Here is a 26,324-nt window from a genome sequence, read left to right as displayed (position 1 = left end):
GAGGAGGGGACTGCATAGCATGAGCATCGTTCGTTATTAGCATTAGTAGTAATGATTAGCCTCTATTGTTAGGAATCCCCTTAGTTTATAAGTAAAGTGCTGGCAAGATTCACAGACCGTGCAGATCAACTGGCTTGTTAGGAGCTCTTTTCACTGCTGCTGCTCTGGTTTGCCAAGTCTTATAACCTGGTTTCCTCTCTGGTGTTGGGCTGTTTGTCTAATGAGGGACATTGCCTGGGTCTGTGCATGGTCCCGCACGGTGCACACCTTGTGACCTTTGCCGACTCTTGCAGTTCCATGTGTGGAGTCTCATCCGGACTGTTTTACTCCTTTTGTGTGTTTCTTGCCCCCACTGCCTCTCCTGCTTCTCCATCTATCTGGTACATCTGCCTCTTGCTTCCCTCCCAGGCTTTTTGGTCTGCCCTGAGGGATCTCTGCAGCTCAGTGCAGTTTGACACCTTTTCTCAGACTAGTTCTCTATCTTCCTGCAGCCTGGCCTGCAGCCTGGGGCCTTGCGATGGAATCGCTGTCTGATCTCCTATGTGCCAGGCTGTAATGATGACAAGTTGGACTTGGAGAGGCGCAACTAGCCATTTAGTCTCCGTGCCCAATGCATTCCCAAGGGAGAGCTCAACCTAGGCCAGTTGCCAAGGCAGCCACATGTGCAACTCTACCCCAGCTAATTAGCCTTCTGGCCACTGCCTGGGCCTCTTGATTGGCTGCTGGGGAGAGCAGGTGTCCCCTTTAGGTCCCTCTGCAGCAGCAGGCTGCAGGTCAGGCACCAGGTCCTCCTGAGATCTGCTCCAGGGAGCCTCCCTGGGCCCATGCTCCTGGTTTCTGACCCCCTCCTTGGCTCTGATCCTGCACTTGGGCTTCTTGGGTTTTCCTTGGGGATTGACTCCTGAACCTTGACTCAGCCCATGTGTCTCACTCTGCTTCAGGGTTTCCCCTTGAATCTAGGAACTTGGTCTCCGGTTTGGCTCCTGCCCTTCCCCAGGGGCCTAACGACTAGGGCAGATTGCACCTATCGGGGTCCTTCAACTGATTCTGCTGTCATTACATTTTTGCTGACTTGTTAACATCAGAGCTGACCAAACCACTACAAAAGACTCCCCACCTCTCGGCAGGACTGTGGGGGATGAATAGGTCCAAATCCTCAGGACTCTGGTGTGGGGTTGTCAAGAGCCAACCTCCTCCAACAGGGTCTTCTTCGAGCCTGGCTGCTGAATGAGCAGAGCTCTCCCTGGGGTAGAAGTGATGCTGCTCACTCGTGGACCTGCGGCTTCTTCTCTATGGAACGAAAGGCGAGAAGCCCTGTGCTGGGCCTTGCATCAGCACTGAAGAAGAAGAGCCCCTGGGCTTCCCCAGGGCCTGCAGGGAAAGCCTGAGGGGAGATTGGGCCTCAGGTGGCTTCTGCTAAACATCTGCCATCTGCATTCAGCTCCCTGAGAGGGAGGCAAGCAGAAGGGCAGGAGGAAATCTTACTCCAAAGCCACTAGCCGGCATCCCCAAGGGCACAAGCGGATCTCCATGGGTCCGGTCTCTCTGTAAAAAGAGTGATGCAGAGGACGGGAGCTTGGGGCAAAGAGTGATGCAGTTGTGAGGCATTTGCCAAGTGGGGTCAGGCATTGGCTTCCTAATACCTTGGGATCCCAAAATGTGGGAGGGAGTGCTGCCCCAAAGCCACAGCTCTGTCCCTGCTCCCAGGATGCCACACTGTGGACCCTGGCAGGACGTCAGCGATTTCAGAACGTAGCAGCAGCTCCATGCTAACAGCAAAGTGGCCTCAGGGCAAGCTGAGTCCTGGTGAAGAAAATGGAGGGTATCTTCCCTGTTCTGGTAGTGTTAGAGTGCTCTTGTAGCCATGATGTCCAGGAATTAAATTCCAGCTAAAACATTACTCCAACACAATGATTCTCAACCAGGTGTCACGGCACCCAAAGGTGCTGCCAGATCCTTTAAAAGGGGACATTGAAGTGTGACGAGATAAGCAGATGAGCTCGGGCTTGTCCCTGCCTGGTGGATCTCTCGCCATTGGCCTGCTGCTCTGCCAGAAGATAAGGAGATGTCTCCTCTGAAATTGGGCCCCATTCAATTCACAGAAGTCCAGTGAGCGGGGCGGTTGAGTCCCAGTGAGGGAGGGTCTTGAGTCCTGAAATGTATAGAGCCACGGCTCTAACATCACTTGATGTCACAGGAAAAAACATAAGAGAGAGGGGGTGCGTCTACATGTGCAGTAATGTGCTTTCGTTAATGCTCATTAAATCTAATACCTCCATTGTGAGGTACATGGAAAATGTGCATTAGCCTATCTAAATGAGCATTAATTAAAGAGCGTTTTTGTTTTGTTTTTTTTTAATGACTCCTAATGTGCATTAAAATAGGCTAATACACAGTAAAGCACACATGTCAATGTGCCCAGGGCCACCCAGGCACTTGTGGAAGAGCACTTCACAGAACAATCAATCAGTCCCGTTCTCACCCCAGACCTTTTACGAAAGAGAAATCTCTAAAAGTCCTTCAGAAAACAGGTCAAGGGACAAGAATTCATAGTTTTGCTGGAAGCTAGACCCTGTGGATTAAATACAGAGGATGGTTTCAGGACTCATCTAACAGGTCTCTGCCAATCTTGCAGCCCTATACAGGGGATACAGAGCCTTGTCACTTCTGAATGGTCTTGTTCTTTCATATAATGAGGGGAATGATTCAATTTTTCCTCTCTGTTTTTTTCCATTAAAAATACCTAGAAAAGGAGAGAAGAAGCAAGATGATGGCTTCCTGCTTGCTTTTCCTTATTTTTTGGCACCTTGAAGAAAAAGAAATCTATAAAAGTCCTTCAGAAAACAGGTCAAGGGACAAAAATTCATAGTTTTGCTGAAAGTTAAACACTGTGGATTTAACGTAGAGGATAGTTTCAGAACTCATAATCTAACAGGTCTCTACCAAACTTGCAGCCCTCTACAGGGGGTAGAGATCCTTGTCACTTCTGAATGGTCTTGTTCTTTTACATAATTAAGGGAGTGACTTGACTTTCCCTCTTTGTTTTCCATTTAAAAATACCTAGAAAAGGAAAAAAGAAAGACAATACTTCCTACTTGGTTCTTCCTTATTTTTTGGCACCCTGAAAAAATTGGGCATTTAAGGAAACTTGACAGTAGCTTTTCTGCATGGGAATGAAATGCAATCCTTTCCAAACAAGACTTTGTCATAGAATCATAGACGTCGGGTCGGAAGAGACCTTGTAGATCTTCAAGTCCGACCCCCTGCCTGGGCAGGAGGAAAACTGGGCTCAAATGACCCCAGCCAGGTAGGCATCGAGTCACTTCTTAAAGACCCCCAGGGTAGGAGCCAGCACCACTTCCCTTGGAAGTCGGTTCCAGATCCTGGCCGCCCTGACTGTGAAGTAGTTCCTATGGATGTCTAAACTAAACCTACTCTCCAACAACTTGTGGCCATTATTCCTTGTTATCCTGGGGGGCGCTAGGGGAAACAAGGTCTCCCCCAAACCCTTCTGATCCCTCCTAGTGAGTTTATAGATGGTCACCAGGTCCCCCCTCAGCCTTCTCTTGTGAAGGTTGACCAGGTTCATGTTCCGTTGCCTCTCATTGTAGGGTCTCCCCTGCTGTCCCCGGATCACGTGGGTGGCCCTCCTCTGGACCCTCTCAGTGTTGTCCACATCCCTCTTGAAGTGGGGTGCCCAGAACTGGACACAGTACTCCAGATGTGGCCTGACCAGTGCCACGTAGAGTGGGAGGATCACCTCCTTGGCCCTACTTGAGATGCACCTGTGGATGCACGATAGGGTCCGGTTAGCCCTGCCAACTGTGACCTCGCACTGTTGGCCCATGTTCATCTTGGAGTCAATGATGACTCCTCGATCCCTTTCTGCCTCCGTGCTCACAAGAAGGGAGTTTCCCATCTTATAAGTGTGCTGCCAGTTACTACTGCCCACGTGCAGCACCCTGCACTTGTCCGTATTGAAACGCATCCTGTTTCTGTAAGCCCACCCCTGCAACCTATCCAGGTCTTGCTGCAGTCTTTCCCTCCCTACTAGCGTGCCCACCTCACCCCAAATTTTGGTATCATCAGCAAATTTGAACAGGTTTCTTTTCACCCCATTGTCCAAATTGCTAATAAATAAATTGAACAGTGCGGGCCCAAGGACTGAGCCCTGGGGGACTCCGCTGCCCACTTCCCCCCAGGTCGAATATGACCCGTCCACCACCACCCTCTGAGTACGACCCTTCAGCCGATTAGCAATCCATCTGACTGTGCAGGCATCGATGCCACAGTCGCCTAGTTTCTTAATGAGGGTGGGGTGGACGACAGTGTCAAAGGCCTTGCTGAAGTCCAAAAAGTCTACACCCACGGCGACACCTGCATCCAGTGCTTTTGTGACCTGATCGTAAAAGGCAATCAGGTTGGTCTGACATGACCTGCCCTTAATGAAACCATGCTGGTTGCCCTTGAGCATCATCCCCGATGCCGGCCCATCACAGATGTGCTCCTTGATGATCTTCTCAAAGAGTTTCCCCAGGATTGAGGTAAGACTGACGGGCCTACACTTGCCCGGGGCCTCCCTCCTCCCTTTCTTAAAGACGGGGATCACATTGGCTATTTTCCAATCATCTGGCACCTGGCCCGAGCACTACGAGCGCTCGTAAAGCCATGCCAAGGGCCCAGCAATAACTCCTGCTAGCTCCCTCAACACCCTGGGGTGGAGAGCATCTGGACCTGCTGACTTGAACACGCCCAGCCGCTCCAGAAGCGCTCTAACCTGGTCCTCCTCAACCTTAGGTCTGGAGGCATTCCCCTTGAGTCTGGCCCTTCGTTCCCCTCGAGTTTGGCAGCCTAAGGGCCAAAAGGGGGGCACATAAAAAGTGGAAACAGGGAGAAATCACCAAAGACGAATATACCTCCTCTGCTCACGCTTGTAGGGAGGCAGTTAGACGGGCCAAAGCTACCATGGAGCTGCAGATGGCATCCCAAGTAAAGGACAACAAGAGATTGTTTTTTGGATATATAGGAATATATAGGGAGTAAAAGGAAGGCCCAGGGAGGAATAGGACCCCTGCTAAATGGGCAGAAGCAATTGGTGACGGACAGGGGGACAAGGCTGAACTCCTCAACGAGTTCTTTGCCTCAGTGCTTCTAAGTGAGGGGCACAACAAGTCTCTCACTGGGATTGTAGAGAGGCAGCAGCAAGGCGCCAGACTACCATGCGTAGACCCTGAGATGGTGCAGAGTCTCTTGGAAGAACTGGATGCCTTTAAGTCGGCAGGCCCGGATGAGCTCCATCCGAGGGTGCTGAAGGCACTGGCTGACATCATTGCACAGCCACTGGTGGGAATATTTGAATGCTCATGGTGCACGGGCCAAGCCCTGGAGGACTGGAAAAGGGCCAATGTGGTCCCCATTTTCAAGAAGGGGAGGAAGGAGGACCCGGGCAACTACAGGCCAGTCAGTCTCACCTCCATTCTTGGCAAAGTTTTTGAAAAAATTATCAAGGCTCACATTTGCAAGAGCCCAGCAGGACAAATTATGCTGAGGGGAAACCAGCAAAGGTTCATAGCAGGCAGATCGTGCCTGACTAATCTAGTCTCTTTTTATGACCAGGTTACAAAACGCCTGGACACAGGAGTAGGGGTGGATGTCATATACCTAGACTTCAGGAAGGCCTTCGATACGGTATCCCACTCCATACTGGTGAACAAGTTAAGAGGCTGTGACTTGGATGACTACACAGTCCGGTGGGTGGCGAATTGGCTAGAGGGTCGCACCCAGAGAGTCGTGGTGGATGGGTCGGTTTCGACCTGGAAGGGTGTGGGCAGTGGGGTCCCACAGGGCTCAGTCCTTGGACCAATACTCTTTAATGTCTTCATCAGAAACTTGGACGAGGGAGTGAAATGTACTCTGTCCAAGTTTGCAGATGACACAAAGCTATGGGGAGAAGTGGACACGCCAGAGGGCAGGGAACAGCTGCAAGCTGACCTGGATAGGCTGGACAAGTGGGCAGAAAACAACAGGATGCAGTTCAATAAGGAGAAATACAAAGTGCTGCACCTAGGGAGGAAAAATGTCCAGCACACCTACAGCCTAGGCAATGACTTGCTGGATGGCACCGAAGTGGAAAGGGATCTTGGAGTTGTAGTGGACTCCAAGGTGAACATGAGTCGGCAGTGTGACGAAGCCATCAGAAAAGCTAATGGCACTTTATCGTGCATCAGCAGATGCATGACGAATAGATTCAAGGAGGTGATACTTCCCCTCTATCGGGCGCTGGTCAGACCGCAGTTGGAGTACTGCATGCAATTCTGAGCACCGCACTTCAAGAGGGATGCGGATAACCTGGAGAGAGTCCAGAGAAGGGCCACTCATCTGGTTAAGGGCTTGCAGGCCAGGCCCTATGAGGAGAGACTAGAGAACCTGAACCTATTCAGCCTCCTCAAGAGAAGGTTGAGAGGCGACCTTGTGGCTGCCTATAAGTTCATCACGGGGGTACAGAAGGGAATTGGTGAGGTTGTATTCACCAAGGCGCCCCCGGGGGTTACAAGAAACAATGGCCACAAGCTAGCAGAGAGCAGATTTAGACTGGACATTAGGAAGAACTTCTTCACAGTTCGAGTGGCCAAGGTCTGGAACGGGCTCCCAAGGGAGGTGGTGCTCTCCCCTACCCTGGGGGTCTTCAAGAGGAGGTTAGATATGCATCTAGCTGGGGTCATCTAGACCCAGCACTCTTTCCTGCTTATGCAGGGGGCCGGACTTGATGATCTATTGAGGTCCCTTCCAACCCTAGCATCTATGAATCTATGAATCTGTCTTGAAACATGGTGGGGGAGTCCTGGCCCTGCACAAGAAAACGGAGGTGAAGAATTTGTTAAAGAGGTCAGAAGCATAAAGTGAAGTCGCTACTGAAAAGAAGTAAATACCCATACATAATGAACATTTCACACCAACTCTTCATTTCTGTGCTTGATTTTCCTTCTCTGAGGAGCCAGGATTAGCAGCCCAGTGCTGCTGGCTGCTACGGACTGAAGCAATTGGAGAAGTGTTTGCAGATTTGTGAACTTGACTTATTTTCCTTGTTTTCTTAAGGATTCCAAACATAAAACAGAAATCATTTAATGCTGTGACACTTCCCATTTTCCAGCTGCTCCTGTCAGTCCACAGACACACGATCCTTGCTGCCTGGGGGTGGGGTCTGCATTTCCCCATTGCACTGGCAGTGGCTGCTTTTGGTCTCTAGCCCTGGGAGAGCTGCTCCAGGGATGAGGTGAGCCACAGCTCTTTGGTTGTAGGAGCTGGGTCAAGGGGAGCGCTGAGCCCCAGGATGGAAAGAGGCTTAGGCAGGGGTAGGGACAGTGTCAATACAGGGAGGTTTGAAGACCTCAGTACACCAGGGGCCCATGTTTTTGCCTCAAGACATTTTCAGCTGGGGAAACCATCCTCCCCCCAGCAGCTGCACAGACTGGGGCAGGTCTGTCCTGGGGGTACCTCACTGTGGGCTCTGCACCCCTGTGCAGCCAGACCCCTGCTCCTGGGGAAGACCTATGGAAATGCCAGGCCACTGCTGCCACCTCTTTAAAAATAGCTGATGAGCTCCTCCTTTCTCACAGCTCTGGGCCAAGGCTTGTTACAAACAGGCATAAAAAGGAGCAGCATCTCTGGAAGGGCGTGCCTCACTCCAGCACTCATTTCCGTTAGGGGAAATCAATCAGAGATGTCCACACAAGAATTTTGTAACTACTAGAAATATTGTTGAAACCTTGAGCCTTGGCAGGCCTTGTGGCCTCAGGAGGGGCTACCATCCCTGCAAGGTTCATCCAAATCAGACAAAAACCAACAAAGTTATACCTATTTCATTGATCCCCCCTTATACCCTATGGCCAGATCTCCGAGGTGGAGACTACTAACAGGGACTACTGCAGACCTGGCTGCTAAGCTACTGTGTTACCAGTTACCAATTAACCACGATTCACTCAGGGACCAGCTCAATACAGAGTTCCTAGCTACTAAATAATGACTTAATGAGCAGGTAGTAACACCTACAAAACCCCACACTAAGGAGAGGAAATAATCAAAACAGACAATCAACTGCCCCAAGACAGACACACTCAGTTGCACACGCACACAGGTCATGAGTTTTGTCTGTCAGCAGCAAAGGGGCACAGGGCCCCTGAACCCCGCTGCACCTATCTCCTAGACAGCTGGCAGTCTTTGTGGTCACAGCAGGGCCTAGCAGCCAGGCCTGCAGTAGTTTCCCCTCCCCTGTGCCCCAAGACAGACACAGTTGCACAAGCACCCATGTCACGAGTTTTGCCTGTCAGCAGCCAGAGGTGCAGGGCCCCAGAACCCAGAAGCCCTGCACCGATCTCCTCCACAGCTGGCAGGCTTTGTGGCCTCAGCAGGGGCTCGCAGGCCTGCAGCTTTCACCCTGCTGTGCCTTAACACACACACTGTCACCCATGTCACGAGTTTTACCTGTCAGCAGCCAGAGGTGCAGGGCCCCAGAACCCAGAAGCCCTGCACCGATCTCCTCGACAGCTGGCAGGCTTTGTGGCCTCAGCAGGGGCCACCATCCCTGCAGTTTTGACCCTGCTGTGGCTTAACACATACACGTGACATGAGTTTTGCTTTCAGGATTTTGGGGTGCAGTTTCTCTGAATCCCCTGGACCTATCTTTTCTAAGCTTGGCATGCATCATGCCCTTAGAAGGATCTACCATTTCTGAAAGTTTCATCCAAATCTGTCTAGATATAACAAAGTTATAGGCTGTTTTGACCTTCCCCATTCCAGCTTCTGGGCTAAACATCGAAACCGTGTCGAAACGGCGAAACATTTTTATTGGCTCGTTTCATTTCGAGGATATTTGGACCATATCTGTTTTGTTTCAATTTTGCTATTTTGACCTTGAAACAGGTCAAAATAGTATTGAAACAAAACTAGTGGCAAAATTTTGCATAGCCCTCCTGGCCATGATAGTTTCGGAATTGCTTTCCTCCCACCTTAATAGCCTTGCAAAGATCTCCCTAATGTCATCAGCCAAGCAGTCAGTGCTCCTAGATCAGCTTCGACATGAATTCCCCAGCACTGTGCCCAGCAGGGAGGCGGTCATGCCAGGGTTGGGAGCCATGCTCCAACTGCGAGGTGGGAGGGTGGATGGGGCTGGGCCGGGCCAACTGAGCCAGGAGTCCTGCACCTTTGTGGGCTATAGTGCTGGAAGGGCCTTGGGGGCTGTAGCCCCCCAAAATACATCCTAGCCCCACAGCAGCCCCCACCCCTCAATGCTGCTACTCACCTGCCAGTAGAGACATGGCACAGCGCTGTCAGCCCAGTGGGCCCTCGGCATCTGCCTGGCTACACAGGACAGCCAGGAGCAGCGCCCGCAGGTCAATGGGATGGGGCAGGGCGGGGCGAGGGCAGGGGGGCTGCCTCCATGTGACTGAGACTGGGGGAGGGGAGAGGTGTGTATGTGCGCATGCGTGCATGGGTCTGTGTACCTGTGTGTGCCTGTCTGTGCCTCTGTGGATCTGCGTGGGTCTGTGTGCCTCTGTGCCTTTCTCTGTCTGTGGGTCTGTGCGCCTGCCTGTGTGGGTCTGTGCGTACAGCCCTGTGTGCGCACCTGTACCTGTGTGCGGGCCTGTCTGGTAGGCCTGTCTGTGCCTGTGCGCCTGTGGGGCTGTGTGCCTGTGTGTGTGTGCATGTGTCCATGTGCAGACACTGTGAGTAGAGTGAATGTGCCTGTGTGTGTATGCACAATGGGCAGTAGCAGGGGTGGGGAGCAGGGACAAGAGGCGGCCTGTGCCCTCCAGCCCAGCAGGGTCCCTCCAGCCTCCCCCACCAGCACTAGCAGGGGAAGGGGCCCCTCTTCCCCCTGCAGCCCACCTCCCACGGGAGAAGGAGACCTCCAATTCTGTATTTTCCCAGTGTCCCAGTACACCTTAATCCACTTGGGGAGGGGAGGGGAGGGGAGGGGAGGCTGACACGGAGCAGGGTGGGTCAGGGCAGGGTGGGGGAGGTGGGTGGAGCGGGGCCAGACCCCTGGTGGCAGGGTGTGGGCAGGGCCAGATGCAGGGCTCTGCCCTGCCTGCCATGCCCCCCCCACCCCCCCAATCATTCTTGATGGGCAATTTGCTAGTAAAATATAAGAAATGGAGGGTTTGCAGGGGTGAGGTGGGTGGGGGGCTACTAGCAATTTTGGGGGTGCAGAATGCATCTACACAAATGCTTGAAGCATGGGGAATAAGCAGGAGGAACTCACCCCCCTGCTAGCTAGCAAAAACCCAGACTTAGTGGGGCTCACAGAAACCTGGTGGGATCCTACCCATGATGGGCAGTGGACATCGAGGGATACAGGCTGTACAGGTGAGACAGAGCAGGGAAAATAGTGGGGGATGTAGCACTATACATCAAAGAGCAATGCACGTCCTCAATGATCAGGATGGGGTCAGAGGTGGGGCAAAATGAGGTGCTCTGGGTGAGAATGCAAGTGGGACATGGGGAAAGGGACTTGATAGTGGGTGTCTACTACAGACCCCCTCACTAGGCACCACAGGCCAGTGGGAAGGGGGCAGCTGGAGGACAGCAGGGGCTGCTCCAGAGCTCCGTGGACTCGGGCCATGGCAGGTGGATGGAGGCACTCAGTGGCACCCAAGGTGGGACCTGACCCACACAGCTCTGTGGCGATGGGCTGCAGCCACCCTGGCCAGGAGCAGGACGCTGAGCTCAGAGGGCTCCCAGCTCCAGACTCAGCCTCCCTGTGGGCTGTGCACAGTGCAAGCGGGGCAAGACCAGGGCCTGGGCAGGTGCTGCAGAGGGAGAGGAGTGGGGTCTGGGTGGGAAGCAGGGGTTTCCTGGGGCTCCACAGACTTGGGCTTTGGTGGGCATGTTGAGGTGCGTAGCAGCACACGTGGTGCATCATGGCCCATGCACCTCTGTGGGGATGGGCTGAAGCTGCCCTGCCCCCGAGGGGACACTGAGTGGCTGGGGCAGGATGCTGGACTCGGGGGGCTCCCAGCTCCGGACTCGGCCTCCGTGCACAGCATGAGCAGGGTGCAGGGTGGAGCCAGCCCTGGAGCAAGGGCCCAGCTGCAGGGTTCAACTGCAGGAACCCTCTGGGCCCCAGAAATAGCTGCCATGGGCAGCACTTGGGGCAAGCTGGCTGGGACCCTCCAGCGCAGTGGCCCTTTGCAGCACCTGCCCGAGCCCAGCCTCACCCACCCACAGCTCCCTTCAGGGTCCAGGCCGGGCTGGAGGGCGCAGCCTGGGGACAGGGGGAGGGATCAGAAAAATGGACCTGGGACCTGTGGCTGCTCTGGAGAGCCCAGACCAGCAGGTTTAAAAAACGTTTTTTTAAACAACTTCCTGGCACACCTCCTGGCCTGCTGAGAGCAAATGTCTCCATGTGCCACTAATTGGAACATGTCCTGGGGGTTGCCTGTCTCAGATATATAACTTACACCCCTGTACATACCTATAAACATACAACTATACACCCATTAAAGCATATACACATGTATACTTACATACACACATTTATCTATATAAGCATACATATATACAGAAATGAGTTTACACAGATGCATAAACACAGGTGCACAATGTAAAATACACATATACATGTGTGCAAACACATACAACTACATACATACACATACATGCATATATATATATATATATATATATATACACATCAAAGGACATATACTCATGCATGCAAATATATATATATATATATCGTGCACATATGAATGCATAAAAGTGTACATATACACACAAATGCACACACAAACACAGATAAATAATATATTTTGCCTTTTCTGCCCCTTTACCCTCACCACAAGGCTGTGCCAGGGAGATGAGCACCACGCCAGGGCACAGCCTAGCCCAGGGAATATCATGGTGTGGAGCACAGACCCCACATCCCCAATGGACTCCAACCCCCATGGGTGAATCAGGGGACAATCGTTTCAACACTTCATGGCCCTGCAGCACCATGCTTGAGGCACATTTCCAGCCCCATGGAGGCACCCCATGGCTGGTGGGATTGGTGCCAGTCACCAGTGCACTGTGATGCTGAGCAGGGCCCGTGTGCGGAGACAGGACAGGAGACAGCAGCGCCTGTGCCTTCTCCCGGGACTGCCACCACTGATTCCTGGCCAGAGCAGGCACGAGCCCAACCTGCAGACATTCCTCTGAGGCAAAGCCCAGAGCCTCGGGACCAGCCACCTCCTAGCCCCAAAGAGGATCCCCTGCCAGACCCAAAGTCAGGTGAGAGGCATGTGTCTGGGGTTGGCAGTGGCTGTCATGAATTCAGGGGCTCGATTGTCTGTTCCTTTCCAGGACAGCACTCTGATCTCTGCGGGTGGGCAGCTGTGGACTGAGGACCCCTGATCTGTCTTTCTGGGTGAAAGAGCCAGTAGAGAGTGGCTTCATCTCAGTTGGGCCTTGTCCTGCTGCTGCAGGAACAAGCAATGATCTAATTCACATTCCACTAGTACAGCGGGTGTCAACCAGGGGTACGCGTACCAGTGGGGTCGCTCCTGGAAGGAGCCAGGGTTGCTGTCAAAAGGTTGGGGAGTGGAGAGACTTGAGAAGCAACAAGCCACTGGTGATGGTGCCTCCAGCCCCACCCTGCCAGCGTTCTCCAGATCTTGCTCCCTGGGGGTGCTGGCATGGGAAGGCCTGGCCACAGTCCTGGATCCAGGGGCCATGGCTCTAAAGGTGCTGCCTTAAAGGACTGAGTACATAAAACTTGTTGAGCCGGGCCAGAGCAGACACTTGAATTCCTACATCCACCGCTGCACCCATATCCCCTGTCAGTGACGGATGGGGGATTTTGCACCCTTGGGTGCCATGGCCCATCCTGCAGACAGGTGTCACGCAGAGGGATTCTGCAGAGGGCGGCGGGGGCTGGAGGGAGCTGGAAGAGAAGACACTGATGGGGTAATGCTTGTGGCTGCAGCTGCAGGAGTTCTTTGAGGACGTGGCTGTGTACTTCATGCAAGAGCTGCTGGAAGATGCCCAGAAGGGGTTTTACCGGGACCAGATGCTGAGGAACTGGCGAGCCCTCGTTTCCCTGGGTAACGCTGTTTCCTGCTGCTCCCTGCAGCCGTGTCAGCGCTGACCCTTACTGTCTTCTCCCTGCTTCTCAGCACTCCCGTCCTGGCAAATTTTTTTTCCTGGGGGTTGAAATCCACATCCTCCTTGCAGCTCCATGAGTGGTCAGGCTCCTCTCACACTTCATACCGACATCTCCTGCTCTTTTTGATTAGGCTGCTTTCACATGACTCTTCCCTGTTCTTGTAACCCCCGGTGCTTCCATATCCAGCTGTTTCGTAATGAGGGGATCTTCTTTTCCTGTCTCAGTGTGGTCACGTCATTTCCAATTCATTGGGCAGAAAAATTCACTGCCAGCTGTTCCTGAGGAATACTTCTGATTTCTTCCTTCCCCCGCCTTGGGTGCAGTCATGGTTTTCCTGCCACTAAAGACAGACAAGCTGCAAGCCGCAAGCTGCTGCGAAGGTCCTCATGTCATCCTGGACAGACTGGATGATGTGATCTATGTAGTGGCCAGGAGTGGGAAAAAGCCTAAGACAGTTCATGTGAACATGTTTAAACCATACTTTAATATAAGTGACGCGGTGTTCTGGATTTCCTCAGTAGAAGGGTCTCCAGAGGATCCAAACGAGCCGGTCATGTGCAGTGACTGGGATGGAGAGGCAGGAATAAGGGAACTCCGCCTGCAGGACCATCTGCCCTCCCAGGACAAGGACAAGCTGCTCGCAGCACTCAAAGGCTTTGAGACAGTGTTCTCCAACAAACCAGGTAAAGCGGACCTGGCTTTATACTCTATAGACACGGGCAACCATCGCCCTATCTAGTCCAGACCTTACCCCATTAACGAGAAGGTGAGGCAAGAAATAACGCAAGAGATCACAGAGATGAAAGGGTTAGGGGTAATCTGGCCTTCAAGGAGTACCTGGGCAAGCCCGGTGGTACTCATCCAGAAGCAGGATGGGACCATCCGGTTCTGTGTGGACTACTGGAAGCTGAATGCCATTACCACCCTGATGCGTACCTTATGCCCAGGACGGACTCTTTACTTGATCGCCTGGGCCCAGCTAAGGTCAACTCTACTCTCAATCTGTCCAAAGGATAGTGGCAAATGGCCCTGGATCTGGACGCCGTAGCCAAGTCTGCCTTTATCACGCCTGTGGGACTATATGGGTTTACAGTTTTACCTTTTGGTATGTGCAACTCTCCCACATCTTTCAAAGACTGGTTGATAACCTGTTACAAGGATGTGAGCAGTTTGCCATGGCTTACATCGATGATATCAGCACCTTCAGCCAGGACTTCGAATCTCACCTGATTCATCTGACCACCGTGTTAGGTAAGATCAAGCAAGCTGGTCTTACTGGGAAGGCCAAAAAGTGCCAGTGGGCACTATCGGAGGTAGTCTACTTGGGACATTGTGTGGGTGGAGGTCGTGTTGCTCCCTTGTGGGACAAGATCAAGGCCATTAAAGACTGACCACCTCCACAGACCAAGAAGCAAGTCAGAGCCTTCCTTGGCCTGGCTGGATATTACAGGCGGTTCGTACCTGGATTTGCAGCGACGGCAGCTCCCCTACATGAGCTGACCAAGAAGGGCAGCCCTGATCCAGTGGTCTGGAAGCAGGGGTGCCAAGAAGCATTTGACACCCTACTGGCCCACGACAGGGAAAGCAGGGAGGAGCCATGCGTCTGGCCCCGCCCCCACCCTGCCCCTGTGGTCCTGGCCCCGCTTCACCCCCATCCCCTGCCCAGCCCCGCCCCACCCTGCTCCACATCCACCTGCCTCCCCTCCCCTCCACAGGTGGACTCAGGTGCACTGGGGCCCGGGGAAAATACAACATTGGAGGCTCCCTCCCCCCATGACAGCTGAGCTGCAGGGGGGAGAGGGCTCCCTTCCCCTCCTGGTGCTGGCACAGGAGGCTGGGTGGACCCTGCTGGGTTGGGGGGCACATGCCCGCCTCTTCTCTCTGCTCCCTGTGCCTGCTACAGCCCAATGTCCACACGCACAGGTGCATACAGTCTACTTTGTCTGCACCTGGACACACACGCAGACCCACAGGCACATACACACACACACAGTTTCCCCTCGGAGGACCTCCCCACTCCCCCAGTTTGCGCCACACGGAGGCAGCCCCCTCACCCCACACGCCCGTCCCTGTCCCACTGCCCTGCAGGCGCTGCTCCTGGCTGTCCTGTGCAGCTGGACAAATGCCGAGGGCCCGCTGGGCTGGGCCAGGCTGGCAGTGCTGTGCCGTGTCTCTGTGGGCAGGCGGGCAGCAGCACTGAGGGGTGGGGGCTAAGATGAATTTTGGGGGGCTACAGCACCTAAGGCCCTCCCAGCGCCACCGTCCGAAAAGGGTCAAACTTCCTGGCCCGGCCGGCCCAGCTCAGCCCCGCCTGCTCGCCCCATACCACAGGTGGGGCATGGCTCCCAGCCCGCTCGGCCCCCTCCCGCCTGGGCGCAGTGCCACCCACCGTGCCCCACTCCACTCTCCCAGGCACAGTGCAGCTCTTCCCACCTGACCCTTGCCATGCACGCCCCTCCCACAGCCCCACTGCAGGACAAGGGCCCCCTCCGCCCAGCTTCTAGCTCCCAAGGGAGGAAATGTGAAAGCCACATTTGCAACCTGTCGCCAAAAATGGACATGGAGTTTCAAACTGCAGCTTTCCCTTTTCTGCTGATGAGGATCCCACTGTCACACACTGGGGCACACGCAGCCAATTGCCGACCACCCTCTGGGCCGTGCATACGCAGTTGCCCCAAAGTGTTATGGACAGACAGACACACAGCCGGGCTCAGCCTTTTATTATATTAGAGTTATAGTGTGTGGGAAAGCAAACCCTGGACTTATGCTCACCCCACCCCTGCAGCTCAGATGCTCCAGCACAGAAGCAGACTAAAAGTCTCCTCCTGTGCTTCAGGAAGCCAGCACCTGGCCCCTCCTGACCCCGATAACCATGGAAACAAAAGGAAAAATGAAAAAAAAAATTTTTTTAAGACATCTCAGCAACTGCTGTCTTCATAGGTTTCACAGTTTCATAGGCATTAGGGCTGGAAGGGACCTCGGAAGATCATCGAGTCCAGCCCCCTGCCCAAAGGGCAGGAAGTCAGCTGGGGTCATAGGATCCCAGCAAGATAAGCATCCAGTTTCATCTTGAAGGTGTTCAATGAAGGCGCTTGAAGAACCTCCGGTGGCAGGCTATTCCAGACCTTGGGGGCTTGGACAGTAAAGAAATTCTTCCTTATGTCCAGCCTGAAACGATCTTGTAGTAGTTTGTGACCATTCGTCCTCGTCATCCCTTGGGGCGCTCTGGTGAACAAACGTTCCCCTAGATACTGGTGGTCACCCCTGATAAACTTGTAGGTGGCCATCAGATCACCCCTGAGCCTGCGCTTTTCCAGGCTAAAGAGCTCCAGCGCTCTCAGCCTGTCATCGTAGGGTCTGCTTCCCTGACCTCTGATCATGCGCGTGGCTCTTCTCTGGACTCTCTCAAGTTTCTCCACATCCTTTTTGAATTGTGGAGCCCAAAACTGGACGCAGTACTCCAGCTGCGGCCTCACTAAGGCCGAGTACAGGGGGAGAATGATGTCCCGGGATTTGCTTGAGAAGCATCTATGGATGCTTTACTTTTTGGTTGCTTTACTAGCCGCAGCATCGCATTGCAGGCTCATGTTCATCTTGTGGTCAGTGATGACCCCCAAGTCTCTTTCTTCCATAGTGCTAGCCAACAAAGCACTGCCGAGCCTATAAGGATGCTGCTAAGGATTTCCATATGGATGCTGATGGTCAAGGGTGTCTAAAGGGAAGGTTTAGACTGTAGCTTATCAGGCGCCTTGACTCTGGTAGCACTGAGAATAGTGCATCCAAAGGGACTGTGCTGTCAGAATGATGGCCAAGACTCTTCTAACCACAAGAGGAGATCCCCACAGTGGTTTAGGGATAAAGGGGAGGAGGAGACAGAGCAGACATGGGTGGGGAGGAGGGGAGCATCCTGCAAGGTTTCAGGTTCTTGTGCCTAAAGCATGAGTTGACCCAAACCTGAAGCATGAATAAAATTTCAGGTCGACAGGCCGACAGTAGTACTGATGCATGAAGGGTGTCCGGAGTTTGTATTGAAGGCATGTACCTTTCTTGAGGTTTATTACCTATGCATACATGGGAAATGAGGGGTGAGGGGCCTTCAGCATTTCGTGTAACTGTATATTGATTTTTTTTTTTTTAATGTAGTGGTGGGTGGGAGGCAAAGCTTCCTCATGTGCTCTGACCTTCAGTTACGAGCTCAGAGTACCTTTCTATCTTTCATGTCTCTCTTACACACTAGACATGGGACAGGGTGCGTGGGGTGGGGAATGGGAACAGGCAATATTTGAGTAATTCTTTTCTAACTCTTAGTAACTCTTGCTATTGCTCGTTTAACTGTCATTGAAATCCAGTTGAACAAAGGATTTTACAAAGTGTACTGCACCGATTACTTTGAATAAGCCAAAGTGTACACTGGCCTACTCATCCCTGCAGCGCCATGGCCCCTATTACCACACACAATGGGCAGAGGCAGGCGGCAGGGAAACAGTTAAAGCATTGAGCACAGCCTAGGTAAATGGCTTGGCCCTGGGGGTCCCCATCAAATGCCCAGGATAGCATCAATACCTGCAGCTATCTCATCCTCTGTCGAGGAGGGGGAGTACATGTATCAGTGACTCAAATATGAATCTAGGCATCTACAGATATTTTGGGGAAGCCCCAGCTTGCCGCCTGCACCGTCAGAGCTCAGGGTCCCCAGCCAGGACTGCAGGTGTGCCTCGGGCACCATCATGATCAGCAGGACGAGAGCATACGCATTCGGGCTGCCCTCCGACTGTTGAAACAAGTCATCCCAAACCCTGAAAAGAGACAGAGGGGTTGTGTGGAGGGGTGGGGTTGTTGTCTGCCATGCAAGCCTCATCTATTTTTATGCAAGGCAGGAGGCTGGCATTTTCCTGGCCAGGTTCTGGTACGGACGGATGATTGTCCCCGCAAATCGCAAACTGACCACCTTTCCTATACTGCTTTGTGACGTTCGGGTGGTCTGAGGCTCAGGACAGCTGCGGTGCCCCTTATGCACCTTCTTATCTGTGCAATGTAGTGACAGACAGCGGTGGGAGAGGTTTGTGCCGACCAGCCACAACTGAAATGCAAGAGTGGGGCCTCGGAAGAGCTGAAGGGCAATGGAAAATGTTCGTCTTTTTGGCTCAATTAAAGGAAGTCAAATGTTATGCCAATGCAATCATAGTACACAACAGTCCTCTCATCCCATGAATGCCAAGATGTTTATTTGCTGCTTTTATAAGAAATTTCTGCACAGCCACGATTGTGATCAATGCAAAGGTTAACTTTATTGTAAATGAGCAGAAAAAGTAACAGAAACTAGAACAGGAATTCAATGAGGTAGGAGTGAAATAGGGTTACCATATGTCCGTTTTTTCCTGGACATGTCCTCTTTTTGGGTGCTTTCATTTCCACCCGGGAGGATTTTTTAAATATCAGCAAATGTCTCAGATTTTGCCCTGTCTCTGCTTTTCTGCCCTCCCTGTGCATGCCAGCTTCAAGAGAGACACTTGGGTTTTACTACCTGGCTGGCCCGGCAGCTGCTCGCCCAGCCCGCCCCCGGCCCCTTCCCCTCCCACCCAGCTGCGGGGAGTGGGGCTCCTCCTCCTCCTCCTCCTCTGCTCGGGATCACTACTGAGGTGGGCAAAGGAAACTCCTCGTATCTGGGTCCAAGAAGGCAGTTTTCCTTAAACGTTCCCAAAGATAACTGTTCTTCTGGCATGGTTTAGTACCCGCTGAGGTGTTGGGGCTTAAAGCCCACTTTATGGAAATTGGAGGCTCCTCCCTAGCTTGCTCCTGCAGCCATACGGCTGAGGGCGGACAAAACTTGTGGCCATCCAGGCCCCAAGTCTTCGGGCTTGGGCCTGCATGTAGGATGCCTGCTAAAAGACTTTCAAACTATCTGAAGCCCCTGGTGGGAGTGGAGGATGTTTGCTGGTTGTAGGCCCACGTATGGTTCTGGACTGACTCACGGATTTGGACTTGATTTGGCTGATTTGGCTTGAAACACGGAAAATTTCTTTAAAAAGAAAAAAACAACAACCCCACACGCGTGCTGCGCTGGGCCGGGTAATAGAGGGGAGAGGAGGGGGCCGTTCGGGGAGAGTTTGTGGTGGGCGCTCAGCGGCTCAGGGCCCTGGGTGTGGTTGGGGAGACCCTGGGTGCCTTCTCTACCAGTTGGAGGAGTTGTGGGAGCCACCACACTGTCCCGTCCTTGCCTCAGGTCCACGGGGCTGGAGCCGCAGCAACAGCGCTCAGGCTGAGACAGGGGCTGGACAGTGTCTCCCCACACTCCCGGGCTACGGGGGGAAGCCAGGAGTGGGCTGGGGCAGGGAAAGCAGCAGCTCCAGTGCCTGGGGCTTTCCCCACATCCCCTTCCCCCATCCCAGACTTAACAGCTGGGCACGCTCTATCTGCACTGGAAGGAAAATCCTGAGTGTGAGGGTTGTATCTTGAGATCCTGAGTTAAGGTTAATCCGACTGTTTCATGATAGATTTGGCTCATCCAAGCTTTGTTTTGTTTCGAGTCTAAAGCACCTGCTTTCATTTCCCTCCCCAGTAGGGGCAGGATGCAGCCTCCGCCCTAAAACCCTGCAGGTTGGAGCTCAGTGGGCTACGGCACTTGCCAGGCAGGCACGTGGCCATGCACACGCTCCCACTGTGGACATGCACCAGTGCCTGTGCCATGGAAACAAAGCTGGGCCAAAGCCCTCAGCCAGAGGGCATGAGATGGAAGAGGAGCCTGTTGTGGTTCAGTCCCAGGAGCTACATGTGAGCAGGGGTCATTGGGAGAGTTGCAGGTCCTTGTTTTAGGTGCCCCCTCCCTCACCCTGAGCTGGCAAAAATTGTTTATTTGATGTCCTGGTCATGGCTCCAGCCCCACAATGCACAGGTCAGGCATCACCCAGACCCTGCTCAGCTGCTCCATTTGGAGCTGGTCCCCCAGGGAAGCCAGGACAGGGAGGCATTGGGTGTAGGAGGAAGATGGCGAGGCGGAGCGGGATGTGGCTCAGTGGTGTGGCCGCAGCTGTGGACAGGTCAGGGCCCAAGGTGCAGCCATGGATGCTTGCCCCAGCATTGAGGATATTATCCCACCGGGCTGCTCGCCGCCCACTTTACCCAAGGACTGGGAATTGCCAGGGGCAGTGTGTCAGCTTCACGTGGAGCAAAGAGGGGGCCTGAGACATGGCTGCCCTGGGGATGGTCAGAGCACTGGGCTGGAAGTCAGAGACAGGCAGGTTTAACCTCCTCTGGGTGAGGAAACCTAGAACCCACGGCTGCGGCCTCCAGCACGAGGGCCCCAAATGGCGCTCCACCCCAGGGGTTAACCTGGGGAAGTTTAAACTCCCCGTCGTTCCCTTTTTCCCAGACTGACACTCGGGACAGGCTCCCAGGCCTGGCTCATGCAGAGCCTACAACACAATCTCGGTACTCCAGGGCTTGCGGCTCAGTACACATGGCCCCCGAGTACAGAGACACAGCCCCAAATACTGAGACGTGGGGTTCAAATTTCCACTGTGGTGCACACAGGGAACAGGAGCCCACCTTTGGAGCGCACACACGGGCAGTCACCATGGAGGAGCAGGCACATGGCGAATCCCCACACCAGCTTCCCTCACTGTGTCTTGTGAAGACAGCCGTTGAAAAGCCCAAGACATCATGCCCATCCCTCAGGGATCTCCAAAACATCCTTGAGAGCATGTGAAGCAGCGCTCCACAGCCGGAGTCATTGCTGAAGACTGCGCACACAGCAGCATGCAGCCCGAGGGGACGGGAACCCTTGAGGCGAGCTCGTGGCTCCAGGCAGCTACAGAAATGCTCAGCCCCAAGACAAGAGAAGAGATGATTCCCGGCAGGGACGGGCCAAGGGCCCTGCCTGGAGCGCTGGCTCTGCAGGCAAAGTGCAGGATTTTTCCCCCTCCTCTTTTGACTCATGTCTGGGTTTTTCACCTTCCTCAGAAGCATTGGGTGTTGGCCACAGGTAAAGCCGGGCGCTTGGACTGAGGGGCGCTGCTGCTCCTGCCAGGACGTGACCACACACTCCAGTGCCCTAGTCTCCCTGGCTTTTACCTGTGGTCCAGGACAGCGTGGTTTTGATATCTGGGCTTTGGTTGTCTCTGTGAGGTGTGGAAGTGGGGCTCCTGGGGGTCCTGGGGTGAGCGACTGTCTGTGAACACTGGGCCCTGGACTTGAAGACAAGAAATCCTGCCACTGTTTTGTGTTCAGACCCCACAGGAACTGCTTGTTCTGGGCTCTCGTCAGGGTCAAAGTGTCCGTGTCGTACTCGCTGCCAAGCCTTTTGCAGCGGCATGGTTTTGGAAAATCAGTACTGAGGAAGCCTCATGAAGGGCCCAGATCTGTTCTTCCCACGCTCTGTGACCCAGCCGTCTGCTGCTCTGTTGCGTGATCCTCGGATCTCAGCCTCACAGAGGCAGTTGGGAGAAACCCCCTGCCCTGGGGTCTGTCTCTTCAGCCCAATAAAATGGAAATTGCCTTCACCCTCTCCTGCAACCTCAGCCACACCATCAGTGCCCGAGAAATGCCCCTGACAAGCCCTGTGCTCCATGCACTGGAGTCTCTCTCTGGGCCCTGCTCGCTGTGGGTCAAGGCCTTCCTGTGGCCCTTTGGTTTACGTAGGCTCAGCCCTGCTGCTCCAGCTCTCGGTGAGAGCCCCTGCACCGTGCACAGGAGACAAGGGTGGCCCCGGGGCCCTGCAGTCCCCCCAGCAGGGCTCAGCCCTGGTCTGGGGGCTCCAGGGGCTTCAGCACAGCTGGGAGTGGTGGTCACAGGCCCCAGCTGTGGATGGCTGAGCTGGGTGTGGGGCTGAATCAGGCCAGGCCAGGCCCTACATCAGGATTGTCACCAGCGCTGCCCCAGCGCTGCCCTATGATCTGCTGTCTCTGGCTTGCCCAGGCCCTAGGGATCCACAAAAGACAGTCACAGATTTCGAGCTACCCCGCTGAGATCCCACATTGTCATCACATTTGCCTCAGCGAATACTAATTATTTTTTAAAAGTCCAAACCTGTCTTTTTACTGCAATGACAAGTGCAACAAGAAATGGATAAGAAGCAATAGATGAAAACCTTGCAAAAAAGCCCCATTATAATCACTACACCTCCGTCAGTGCCTGGGACACTGCACAGATTCGTTACCCTCAGTGAGAAGGAGCTGGGGCTCACCCAGCCCTGGGCAGTCAGTGTTTTCAGGACAGTCCCTTGCAGGTGACCAGCCCCTGTATCCGCACAGAGACGTCCCTCAGAGGACTCCTCTCTGGCCCGGCCCCTCTGGCATTGGGTGTGTGGGTGCAGGGTGGGTGTGGGTGTGGGCGCAGGGTGGGTGCGGGCGCAGGGGTGCCTGGGGGTGAAGCACTCGGGGCCTTTTTACCTGTCACAGATGGGGAAGTGCTGGGAGCTCTGGGTGCTGCTGAGAGCAGAGGCCCTGGCAGCTGGCACAGGACACATGCCATGCACGGTGACACTTTAGCAGTCCCTGGAGGGCAGGACAGGCGGGTGCCAGGGTGCTGGAGAGTAGATTTGCAGTGCTGCTGTTGTGCGGCAGCCTGGGGGGGTGGGTGTGTGTGTGTGTGTGTGTGTGTGTGTTTAAGGGAACTTGAATTCTTGACTAAAGGGACAAGCGTGCGTGTGGGGGAAGGAGGCAGCAGTGGCAGGATGAGGCCTGGCTCTCACGTCTGCTTTACTTTTTGCTTTTGGTTTTGCAGGTGCTGGGAGTGACAGGAGGGGGAGCGCATCCTCTCTGAGAATACATTAAACCAGTAACAGCCAGGGCTGGATCTCCAAGGGCCCTAGTCCAGGCCCCACTGTCTGGAGCAAGCACAGGACCCTCAGTGAGGGCACAGCCCCAAGGGAACAGTCCTGTTGGGAAACAGCCCGAGAGAGACACGGAGCCCCTGTGGCACCGCAGAGGCAGACAGGATGGGTGAGTAGCAGGGTGGGTGCAGGGGGTGCCCTCGCCTGCCCTGTCTCGCAGCGATGCCCGAGGGCCTGGGCCAGGGCTCCTGGGGGCGAACATGCCTGGCCCGGCTCCAGGGGATGGAGTGAAAGAGAGGACGGCCAGGCAAGAGGGGCATCCTGGGGCCAGATATGAAACCAGGTGCCATTATGTCAAGGATTTGGGTTTTGTATCCATAGAGGACAGAGTAGCAGAAAGCAGGAATGTCCCCCATGCTGGCCACCCGGCCCGCAGCCCCCTAGGCCCTGCTGGTGCCTCTCACTCCTGAGCCACAACCCCTGCCCTGCTGGACAGGGCCTCCAGCTGCCAGAGCTACCTGGCCAGGGACCTGCATCCACAGCCCCCTGCTCCCCCCAGCAGAGCCCTAGCTCTGGCCGGCGCCCGTAAGAGACGGCAGCTGCTGCGGCCCGAGCGCAGCGTGGGCAGCATGGCTGGCGTAGAGCCCATGGGGGTGGATGGGGGCTGCCTGCTGCAGGTGTGGGGCTCCCCCATCCTGCTGCCTTCACCCCAGGGCATCCGTGGCCCAGAAGGTGAGACCTGGTGTAGGAGGGCAGAGCGGGGCAGGGAGGCTCAGTGCTGTCCCTGGTAGCCCTGCGCCACCATGGCGAGGTGCCTCCTGACCTCCCAGCAGCAGTGAGGGTGACAGCACAGAGTTGTGCCCCCCACTGCTGCCAGGCGGGCAGGGGGTCCCTCGCCATGGAGGGGCAGAGAAGCTTCCCAGCCCGCTCTGCCCTCCCACACTGGGTCTCACCCTCTGGGCTGCAAAGGCCCCTGCTGCAGAGCCCCAAGCGCCCAGCGGGTGGCCCCCATCCACCCCTGCCCCATGCACAAATCTGGGGGTACATGATCCCCATGCCCCACCCTTGAGTGATGCCCCACCCCCCCAGCCTGCAGATGGCAGCACTGTCCCACTCCCCAGCTGAGCCCTGCAGCCGCAAAGTCCTGCTCTGGCTCTGGTCCCAGACCCCAAGCCTTGGGCCCCACACACAGCCCTGGCTGGGTAGCACCCCCAGCCCTGACCTACTCTCTCTCCCCCTTCCTCCCTATGGGTGCCTCAATCCCCACCCCAAGACTTACCAGCGTGGAGCTGGGGAGCTGATCTCACACTGCCTGGCTGCCCTTCTCCAGCTCCCCCCAGCCTGTTGAAGGCTGGGACTCTGCCCCAGACCAGAGCCATGGCTCCTAAAATTGCTAAAGATTGCAGCCAGGTCCTGTTGGATAGGATTTCCTTCTGCTGGGGGACCGGCACTGACAGCCCCTTCACTGCGAGGCAGCAGCTGTGAGCAGCCAGCCACCCCGAGACCAGTAGCCAGTGCCCAGAAGACCAGTTCTTACTGGGGTAACTGGAGGGTCACTGCCATCCCTGGGGTAAGGCAGAGCCACCTCCCTGGGGAGCAGACACTGGTCCTGCTGCCACCCTGTCCGCAGCAGTCACAGGGAGGTGCTGGAGCTGATCCCTGGCTATGTTCACCCCTTGTCCAGCCTGTGTCAGTCTCACCTCGGGGTATGTAGGGACAGAGGTTTCCAGCTGCTTGATGACAGCCCAGACCTGTCTCTGCAGGTCTGTCCCTGCCAGGCACCTCTCCGGGCTCCCCATCACTGTGGCAGCGCCAGGGCAGCTCCATGGGGCATGCACTACCATGCACAGGTGCCACCTCCTGCTTCTGGTTAAACCACGCTGCTGTGTGAGGTTGCCAAGGCTAGTGCAGAGGCCTCTAGAGATCCCCTTCCCTCTGTCCCCCACACCCTGCCCTGGTGCCAGAGTCACAGCCCTGTGCACACTTATGTTGGGTTTACATGTTTCCCTGCTGCCCAGGCCACATTGCGTGGAGAGGGAGTTTTCCTCATTCCCCCTCTGCTCTCTGCCCAGCTGCATCGGTCTCCTTGTTATACTCCAGATCCACCAGCTCATGGCAGGTAGGTGCCTCTGCTTCCTCATGGCATTTACTGCTGTTCCCACACTGAAATCGCTGCCCTGTGACACTTTGCACAGCAGAGATGTGACCATGTCACCCCTTTCCACGGCTGCCCCCATAGGATCCAGCCCCAGCCCAGGGCAGGCACTACCCTCCCCAGTGAACCCCTGTCTTTGAGCCTGTGTCCATCCAGCTGCTGGACTTGCTGCCCTCACTTCACCCTCCCTCCCTGAACCAGCCCACTGCCAGGTGCTTCCCCCACTTCCTGCCTTGCATCCACTCTGTAGAGACCTTGTTCCTTGGCACTTACTGTCACTGGGATGTGGTCTGTCTCACTGGCCTGGCTCACTCAGTCTCTGATGAACCTATTCAGTCTTTTATTCCACCCCTTCAGATGAGTCTTTCTCCTCTGAAATGTAACTGTCAGCCTGTCTGGGATGGAGAAACCCTCTCCTCCATGGGCTAAGGTGTGGCCTAAAGCCCCAGCCCCGCTCCTCCCCTGCTACATGCCTGCTTCCATCCCCTGTGCCTGGGGGCAGTTGGAGGTGCCCACCCCTCTATGCATAGGGACTGAGCCAGGTGCCCTCCCCCACAGTGCCCTTTACTCATTATGGGGCCGTATCTGCACCAGAAAACAGGCCCTTTGTTGAGGGGTGGCAGCAGGGCCTGCACTGTGCTCATGCACTGTGCCCAGGCGGCAGGCCCTGCACAGTGCTACGCTGTGCCCATTTGAGCTAGGGTGCTGAGGATGCAGGTTTGCCCTTGTCCACGCTTAAACTCTCTTGTCCTGTTGCAGCTGCACTGTTGCTGTTCTTAATTCTTCCTTTCTCTGGTGTCTTGTGCTGCTCCCAGCCCAGTTCAGCGTGATTGGACCAGACCAGACGGTCGTTGTCTCTGTGGGAGAAGTTGCTAGCCTCCCTTGCCGCCTCTCCCCCAGCATGAGTGCTGCGAGCATGGAGGTGCGGTGGGTCTGGTCCCAGTTCTCTCCCTACGTGCACTTGTACCATGATGGACAGGATCAGTATTTGCAGCAGATGCCTGAATATCAAGGGAGTAATTTGCTCGTGAAGAATGGCATCACCACTGGGAGTGTATCTCTAGTGATACGCAGTGTCCGACCCTCTGACAACGGGGAGTACACCTGCTTTTTCCAATCTGGTGGTGCCTCAGACGAAGCTCTGTTGGCACTGCACGTGACAGGTTAGTCATTAGTGCCCAGGAGTAGACTGGGGCAGGTTTCAGTTTCACAGAAGTTTGAAAGCCTGATTCTGTATAAGTCTCTTTATAATTCAG

Source organism: Alligator mississippiensis, chromosome 11 (genome assembly GCF_030867095.1).
Source record: "Alligator mississippiensis isolate rAllMis1 chromosome 11, rAllMis1, whole genome shotgun sequence".
NCBI lineage: Eukaryota > Metazoa > Chordata > Crocodylia > Alligatoridae > Alligator > Alligator mississippiensis.
This window is presented reverse-complemented; position numbering follows the sequence as displayed.